This window comes from Mesocricetus auratus, unplaced genomic scaffold (assembly GCF_017639785.1).
Source record: "Mesocricetus auratus isolate SY011 unplaced genomic scaffold, BCM_Maur_2.0 Super-Scaffold_100006, whole genome shotgun sequence".
NCBI classification, from domain to species: domain Eukaryota; kingdom Metazoa; phylum Chordata; class Mammalia; order Rodentia; family Cricetidae; genus Mesocricetus; species Mesocricetus auratus.
The window spans coordinates 2,096,609-2,106,295 of NW_024429190.1; positions in this window are offsets into that span (position 1 = coordinate 2,096,609).

Consider the following 9,687-nt stretch of genomic DNA (forward strand, 5'->3'; position numbering starts at 1 on the left):
ATCCAGTAGCTGGTAGAAACAGATTCTGATAACCACAGCCGAACATTAGGCTAAGCTCAGGGAACTCTGCAGAGAAGAAGGAGAAAGGATTGTAGGAGACAACAGGGTCAAGACATCACAAGAAACACACAGAATCAATCTGGGCTCATAGGAGCTCATGAAGTCTGAACCAACAATCAGGGAACCTGAATGGGACTGAACTAGACACTCTCTCTATGTATATGTGAGATTTGAGTAGCTTGGTCTTCTTTTGAGACTCCTACCAGTGGAAGCAGAGGCTTTATCTAACTCTTTGACTGACTCTTGGGAACTTAGTCCTCATACTGAATTATATTGCCCCAGCTTTAATACAAGGAGAGCTTCTTAGTCTTATTCCAAACTGATATACCATGGAGGAGGAGTGGATTTGGTGAATGCAGAGGGGAAGTTGCAGGGAATGGAAGGAAGGGGAGGAGGAGAAACTGAAATTAGGAAGTAAATTTAAAAATGTAATTTAAAAGAGGAGAAATTTAGAGTGTATATGACCATGTTTAATTATAAATGTGCATGAAATTCTCAAAAAGAATAAAAGAATATGTATGATCAGATGAAGGAACAAGCAATTATGACTTGGAAGGTAGTTGTTTGAACATTTTGAAATACAACTGAAAAAAATTGTTTGTTGTGTTTGATCTCTCCAGCATACATAGAAAGGAAAGAGCAATTCCTTTGAATTAACCTATAGTATTCACCAGAGGCAAAGCTAGTTGCTTGAGAAAACATGCCTTAGTTAAAATTGATTATATGAAAATAAACCAGAGTATTTATATTCAAGAGAACCAAGAATAAAATGAATTAGAAAATGAAGTAGAACAGTCCTGTCATGTTTTGAATCTGAAGCATTTCACCACAAGCTCCTTTTCCTGAGATTTCTGACACATCTTACAGAGACAGAAGGCAGAAAGAACAGTCTGATCTCAGTTAGTGTGTCTGTTTGTTTCAAATAGTGATCCAAAAATACAGTAGAAAAGGGGGTCAGCAAAAGGGAAACAAGATAGTTGGGGTTTACATGGAGGGATTATGGAATCAGAAATTAAATGCAACTTCTGGAGCTATGCACAAGTCTGCAGTTTCTTTCTCCCTGATTTGTTTGTCCAGACATAAATGTTTTATCCTTAGAAATTGCCTTGCTCAGGCTCTCATACTGGTCTCATAGTGGTCAACTGAGTATGGCAATGATGATAAGGGGGTAAAGGCTGGAGTTTCAGCATAGAGTCTTTTTCAATGTGTTGGAAGAATTTGTTAAAGGTTTATTTGAACAAGTGTATGATCTTATTTTGAGAGGCAGTATACGTTTTAGGAGGTGGAGCTCAGCTAAAAGTAACTGGCACAGTACTATGGGATTACACTATCTCTGGCTCTTTTCTGTCTTGCTCTCTATTTCCTGATTGGATGAGAACTGAAACACTCTCCTCCAGCACCTATTCCTTATACACTGGGCTTCAGCTCAAGCATGAATGAGGATAGCTATGGATTTAAACTTATGAAACAATTAGCCAAAAGTAAATCCCTCCTTCCTTGAAGTTTTCAGGTAGGTATTTTGTAACAGTGACTTGGAAGAACAGAGAATGATTCTACAAGCTAGTAGTAGATATCTTCAGTGAAACAGAATTTGGAAGGCATTACAGGCTGTTGTACACATGAAATTACAACAGCTATAACTGTATAAACAAGACATGCACAAGATCAAGCCAGCTAAAATATCACTGTGGATATATAATGGGGTCATGAATGTCAGACATTAACTGAGGAGTTATTGGCATTAGAAGGTTAGGAAAGGTCACTCTTTTTCAGGGATGATATTCGTGAAAGGTTACATATGCTCCATTTGATTACCCTATAGCTATGAACACTATGTAGATTTATTGTGTTTGGGAAAAAAGGAAAAAACCTCATAGAGTTCATGGAGGTAGCCAGGCAAATAGAGGAGAAAATGAAAGGGGGAAGAGTTAGATTTGATCAAAATGTTAATTAGGCATATATCTAATTCTCAAACAATGAACGTATATTATTTACTATATTTGCATTTTAGCAAAAGTGAGAAGCAAAAAAATGTAGGGAATTTTGGGGTTTTAATTTTTTTAAAGAACTAAAATCCCCACAAAACATATGTTTCATAACTTATAAGACTTCCCATGACATTCTTTTTAAAGAGTGACTGTGGTCTTTTGAGGCACTGGTTCCCTGATTGGAGAGATTAACAGACTTTTGAAATAAAGGCTATCAGTAAATATTTAGTTTCCAGACTATGTAATTTTTCCTACAAACTCTCATCTTGTCATTGTCATGAAAATGCAGCCAAAATATGCACTCAAATACAATGTGTATATAGATATCTATGGCTTTATTCCAATAAAATTCCTTTTACAAAATGAGGAAGTGGGTTAGATTTGCCAATAGGCAACTTTGTTGATATACAAATGATGGAAAGACATATTAGAGGATTATGTTATGAATGGATTGAATTGAATCCAAATATCAATATGTAAACAACATATAAAGAATGGAAACACATTGCAGTTTGTTTCCATTTTCAAGTGGTGTAAAATTTCACAGTATTTTATATTATGACGCGTTGAGCTTTAAGTGAAATTCATGGAGTTTACAAGATGACAGAGTTTTAAATTAAATTCTTGGAGAAATTGGTATAATTATCCCCATGTCTCCTACAGTCCTGTCATTCCCTCTAGTTCTCTGGGGAGATAATCCTATTACCTAACTCAATTATATTTTAATATCCTCCACCCACAGATTCACAGTGTACTGTTTAACTTGATCATTTTGTACAAACAAGAATGGTCAGATAGTATTATTCTGATGTGTTAAATATATTCTTAATTCTATAATATATATCTAAAAGGAATGATATAAAATCCATGCAAGTTTGAAGTTGCTTCGGTTAATTTGCTTCACTTCCGTTCTTTTTTTAACTAACTAAACAGTTAACTAGCTAACAAATTAACTTTATTTTCTTCAAGACAGAGTATATCTTTGTGGGACAGTCTATGATGGAATTCACTCTATAGCCCAGAGTGGTATCAAATCACCAGCCCCTACCTCTTTTTGAGGTCTACATGTTTGACAAACTCCATGACATTTAATTTTGTCAAACAGTTTTACATACCTATAAAACAAAAGGAATTTCATACATTCCACTTTAACATGTTAACATGGAGATTTATACAACTGTCTTGAGATGTTAAAAACTTAAACATTGTTCTCCTCTGAATTTCTGCAAAATATAATTTGACATTTCTATATTATATTATTCAATGTACTAATTTATCTTTATATGAAGTCTGATTATCATAAGATGTGAATGATAAGATGACCACTTTTACTTATGCAAGGAACATTTTATTTTATCTTATTTTTGGAAGAGTTTAATTGATCTGCATAGTGTATACTTTTAGTAATATGTGTTGATCATTATAAGCCAGATATTCACATTTCAAATATGATCAAGCAATAGCAACTGCTCCTCCATAGAAGAAATGGAGATTATGATGATAACTCAGTAATTCATGCATTTACTTATATTTTAAAGGAAACAAGTACTGAATGAATTGGCATACAAAAGAAATTGCATTTATAAATTCATAGGAGTTGTATTAGTATGTAGAAGACTCTATAGACATTGGAGAAGAAATTAATTAACACTGAAAGGACTGTATAGATATGAAAGGAGAATTGCATAGATGTGAAGGAGATTTACATTGACACTATAGATGTCTTATACACCAAACATAGGACATCATAGATATGAAGACTAAGTAGATGCAAAATTCTTTCCATCTACTGGTATCTTCATCAATATCTGAAAGCTTTTGTACAAGCCTTACAATTATCTTGTTATGTTTATTAATTTATATATTTATATATATTCATATATATGCTTGCTTATGTGTGTAAGTATGTGTGTATATATGTGTATGCTTCTAATTTATGGGTTGCAGGAATTTTCTGGTAGAGTGGAGTCTTTGGAGTCTTTTATGAATAGAGTCACAATATTTGCAAACAAGGATAATTTGACAGTTTTGTTTCCTATTTATTTCCCTCTTATTTCATTCACGTTTCTTAGTTTTCTTGCCAAGACAGGAATGAAGAGGATATCCTTATCTTCTACCTTTTTTAGTGGAAATATTTATTTCTATTAATATGATATTGACTGTATTAACATGATTGTTGAGTATTTTCTGTACTATGAAAGTCTCCTGTGTTCCAAGATTATTCAACACTTTTTTAAATGAAGGGCTATTGTATTTTGTCAAAGATCTATTCTCGTTCCAGTAGGAGGAACATGTGGTTTTGTCCTTGACTCTCTTTATATGGTAGAATCTCATTATATGTGTGAAATCATTTGTACATATCTGGAATGAAACTTACTTGATCATGGTGGATAATCATTTTGATGTATTCTTGAGTTCAGTATTTTATTGAGAATTTTTGTATCTAAGTATATGAGTGATATTGTCTTATTTTTTTGTTGTTGTTGCTGAAAATTTGTCTGATTTTTGTGTCAGAACAACACTGGTCTTGATGAAAGAAATATTGAACAGTTCTATCCTCTTCCATCTCATGGGAAAACTTGAGAAATATTAGTTTCACATGCATCACTAAGATTCAGTGATCTTTATGTAAGAGAGTCAGAAAGAGCCCATGAATGTAGTTAGTTTTTGGAGGCATTAACTCCTTTTATATAGTAACAGAATTTATAATTATATATGCATTTGTGTATACATGTTCATTTTAGAAAGCATATGTTCATTGCTTGGTGATGTTCTCTTATACCTGTCAAATTCTGGCACCTTCTATATACAAATAGGCATCATTACTACTTCCTACCTATCAACTTTGTATTTCACAGATGTTTTGGTCTGGTTCCAATCACCAAAACTATCACAGGTGCCAGAAGAAATCTCATAACATAAACTCACTAGTAGCATTTCTCTGCTCAGAAAATCAGTTAACACAAAGATGCATCTCTCATACAGCAACTCAGGTCTCTGTGTACAAAGGCTTTCCAGTCTGCTCCTCTGACACACTTGGTGAGAACAAGATACTAGCACACCCCCCATACTCCACTCCACTTTGACAGGTTCTATCTTCCCAGTTACAAGAAATTCTTACTCCAGTGTTCATATCACTAATTGGTAGCCTAAATATTTTATTCATTTTCTTTCTTATCGCCTGCCAACTCCACCTGGAAAATAAACTCTGTGAACAGGATTTTAAAAGGTTTTCTTTTTTTTTGCAGTGTAACTACTTTCTTCATCATTGTCCATGTCTCCTATTGAAGATACAGTTAGCATAATTGCTATGACCATAGAACAAAAGTATTTGATTTAAATCAAGAAACCACAGAAATTAAGATTCATTAAATGTATACATCATGTAATCTGGCTCCGTTTTCATAAAATTATTTTGTGAACTGAATTCATGCTGCTGCAAAAACTATAGCTTCCTTCATTTCTGCATGTAAGATAAATACAATTGTATAACATTTTACTTTCCTTCTCCTTCATTGACAGTCACTCTTGGTTTCCTCCTTTTTGATTGTGTCAGTTATTCTTACTGTATACATTTTATATCTGTGGAACGCATACAGAGATATATTCTAGGAATACACGGAACATGACTGTGATGTGTTTCTTTTACTTCTAAGCATTTTGCCTATAGTGTCTGCATCTGTGCTTGTGGAAAACACTGGTCCGGAATTTTCTTTCCCCAAAACATGTTTTTCACGTACAAATATCAAAAGTGTAAGTAACACTTATTAAAGAAGTTGAGAAAAATTTCATACTTTTCATATTCTTTAAAAGTTAATAATTTTGTGTTGCTGGAGTTTCTTTCCAACCTGGTCCCATAGCCCATTAGCCACAAACAAACACAAAGACTTATATTAATTTGTAAACTGTTGGTCAATGGCTAGGGCTATAGCTTGCTTAACCTATAACTACTAATCTATGCATTTCTACATGGCCTTACATGAACAAAGAATGCCTGGCATGTCCTGTCTTTCTGGTCTCTACCTGGCATCTCTCTGGAGGCTTCCCTTTCTCTCCTTCCTTTCTCTCATAGCCTTGTCTATCCTTCCTGCCTGGTTACTGACAAATCGGTTTTTTATGCATCAACCAATAAGAAAAACATAAGTACAGAAGACCATCCCACCTCACTTTTCTGTCATTTTCTCCTTAAATGTGTAGTGATTCACCATTATAGTGGCAACTATACAGCCATGAATAGCAATTAAATAGGAAATATACTAATGTTGTCAGACATGTCATACCTTTATAATAAGGTATTTTTCTTGTGACCCAACATCTCTACTGAGCATGGGAAGCTCTGTGTACACCATATATTATTATCTCTTTAAAAACCACACAGAGAAGTTGAAAGACAGTGGGTGGCAGGGCAGGCAGAGCAGCTAGACTTTGACCACAATGAGGGTTGAGTGGAACTCTGGCAGTAAATGATGGGGTTCCCAGTGATGCCTCATAATCATCATCTACATTCTGGAACTGGCAGCCTTTGTCTGCCTGGGAGATATCTGTAACCCTTTGTAGTGTGCCTCATTTCAACCCTTTGTTTTACCAGGAAGTTTGTTCTAATAGTTGTTTTCTAGGCAGGGCCAGGTGTCTCTCCACGTAAGGCATATGGACAGCCAGGGTCCTGAACAGTGAGCAGCTAGTTGACTTAATATTCTATCTTGAATGGATAATGCATCTTATTAGTATCTACATGTGATTGAGTTCCTTAAAGAGATAAGAGCAGGCCAAGCAGGTAACTAAGTTAATATAATCAGAGGATGCAGAAAATGTTGAAATATGTGATTCCTACTAAAAGAAGAGGCACAGTTCTCCAAGTAAAATGAATTTCCCTTCTTACCTGCATGGGCATCCACAAATTTGTTCCATTTATGTCTTTCTTGGTAAAGAAAGTAGACTTAAGTACCATGCCCTCTCCTTCCTTCCTGATGCTTTTGATTTGAAATTGACTTTGTGGAGAGCTGGGAGAAAGGCAAAAAATCTAGAGGAGTTAAATTCTGATTCCTGACTAAGAGAAAAATATGAAAATAAATGGATAAAAGCTGTAAAAAAGCTTATCATGATGTGTTATTCCCTCATACTTACTTCTTCAAATTAAGATCCTGTCATGATGTATACAAGTTATAAGTAGGCATTGTTTAAAGGGCCTATATCTGATAATGGGAATACGTGCTATTGGCAACATAGGTCTGTTTTGGGAGAAAAGGAAGCAAAGGGAAAAAGATCCCATGATGAAATGCATGAAGAAGGAGAAAAGTATACACAAATATACAGGTAGATGTTTTGGTAAAATGGTAAGCTAAAGAAAATATTTGATTTTTCTTTTTGACAAAGAATCCTACATATTGTGTCTCTCAGTAGGTTTGTTTCCAAGTCAAGCTACAAACACACACACACACACACACACAAAATAAAATTGCATTCCTTGAAACCTGGCCCCACACTTGGTACAAATTCTAGGTGGAGTTCTCCATCTATAACAACTGCAATGATCTGCATATGGAGAGGAATAGCTGAGGATAAGGCTGAGGGGGTCATTGACCAAGTGATAATCTGGATCCTGGATATATTGCCAGCCACATTTGAGAAGTATATAATTATTTCATGTCAACAACAAACTTCTAAAATGTCTGCTTTTGTTAATATTGAGTAGTACTTTTGTTGCCAGACAAAGTTAAATTGAAAAAATGTAAAACCGGTTTTTATGAGCAAAGCAATTCCTGGGTGAGTTTTCACATCCCAAAGATTAAGGTCTTAGAAGCCACACCCATAAACTAAGGCAGGGAGACTTTATAGGTTTATAGGCAAGGGGAGATGATATGTCTATCACAAGCTAGGTTTCTGTGCAGAAACTGATAGCTTGGACAGGGACTAGGTTGTGACAACAAGGGGAAGAAGTTACAATAGTAGTCAAGAATGCAGTACTGGGCTTTTTGGCATCTTTTCTTTATTAGAGACTCTCTGAGAAGGGGAATTTGGAGAGAAAGGTGGGAATGGGACATTCCAGACCATGCAGGAGAGAGCTGGAAGGTCTAAACAAAACCATCTCAATGAGATGAATGTTTGGCTATTGATAATGCCTGGCAGGGTAAGATACAGAGACTGGATAGGTCAGAGATTTAGAATAAAACCAAATATGACTGGCAAAAAAGAAGAAAGTCAATGAAATTATTTCTAAATATTCTTTTGGACTCAAAGATCATTACCTCACCCAATTGTCATCAGAGACACTTCACCCAGCAATGGATGGAAACCTACAGATGCAGAGTGTGGGGACACCAGACCTTGAGCAGAGACCCACTTCCCCTTCAGCCTGGGAGTAGGCAGCTGTAAGACAAGGTTTACTAAAAACATGTTTACTAACAACAATACAATGCCCGGGGCAATAAGTTCCTGGAAAAGGCCTGCCCATGGAAACCACCCTGACCTTGACCTTGTCCAAAGACTAACCACCTCTTCTGACATGCCCAGATCAGTTTTTGGTGTCAGAGAAGAACCAGCCAGCGTAGAGGAGAGAGCAGAAGCTTCTCTGGAGGGAGCCTTTCTTAGGAAGTTTTCTTGAGCCTTTTTTGGGGCCTGCTTAAAGTTTTCTTTACATCATTGAACGAGTCTCTGTGTTGTCAATCCCCGACACCCTCCGCACGTTCTCAGACAAAGGCCGCGCAGCTGACGCAACAATTGGAGGTGCAGAGAAGCCGAATTTAGGCAGAGCTCAGGAATCCTACAAAAGAGAAAGATGGGATCCAGCTGGGTCAAGAATACCACTGAAAAGCATGGAGTTAACTGATCTGAGCTCATGGGGCCTCACAGAGTTAGAACTTTAATGGAACTGACCTAGGCCCTCTGCACATGTGTTACAGTTGGTCTTCATGTGGGATTCCTGACAGAAGGAGCAAGTCTCTGACACTGTTAGCTGATCATGGGACCCTTTCTTCCTTTACTAGGAGAGATAGTGTGTAAACTTGCTGCAACTTGATATCCCATGACTGGCTGATATACATGTAAGGTCCTTTCTGAAAGTAAGGGAAAGGGAATAGATGAAGGGGAGGCCAAAATTTGTGGGAGGATATTGGGAAGAGAAGAGGTAGGGAAGGAAACTGTGATAGGACTGGGAAAATTAATTAATTGATTAATAAATAAAAACAAAAAGAAAGTCTGGTAATGGAGATGAAGAGAAATAAAAAAATATGAGAATTTTTAAGGGGTCTGTCATGCCATGTAGCACATTGAGTTTTCTTAAGATAAGATCTGGTTGCTCTCTTAGGGACAGTCAATTTATATTAAACTAACACATCTGGAAAGACACAGTTATTACTGCCCTTGAGATAATAGAGGGAAATATTTAAAATACTTTACAATGTTTTGAAGTTCAGATAAGGTGAGGAAAATATTTGGGAACAACTGTACTTATGCAGAGTGGACTGATGAATGGTAGATAATTTACTAAAGCAGTGATTATGGAAATAGGGAAATATGAATAAAACAGTTAGGAAGTTTTGTTTGTAGTTTGGAATTTCACAAACCTATGAGGTAACAGTTCATATAAAGGGCATACATTTTATTAATTTTCTTATGATTTATTTGTGTGTGTGGTATGCCA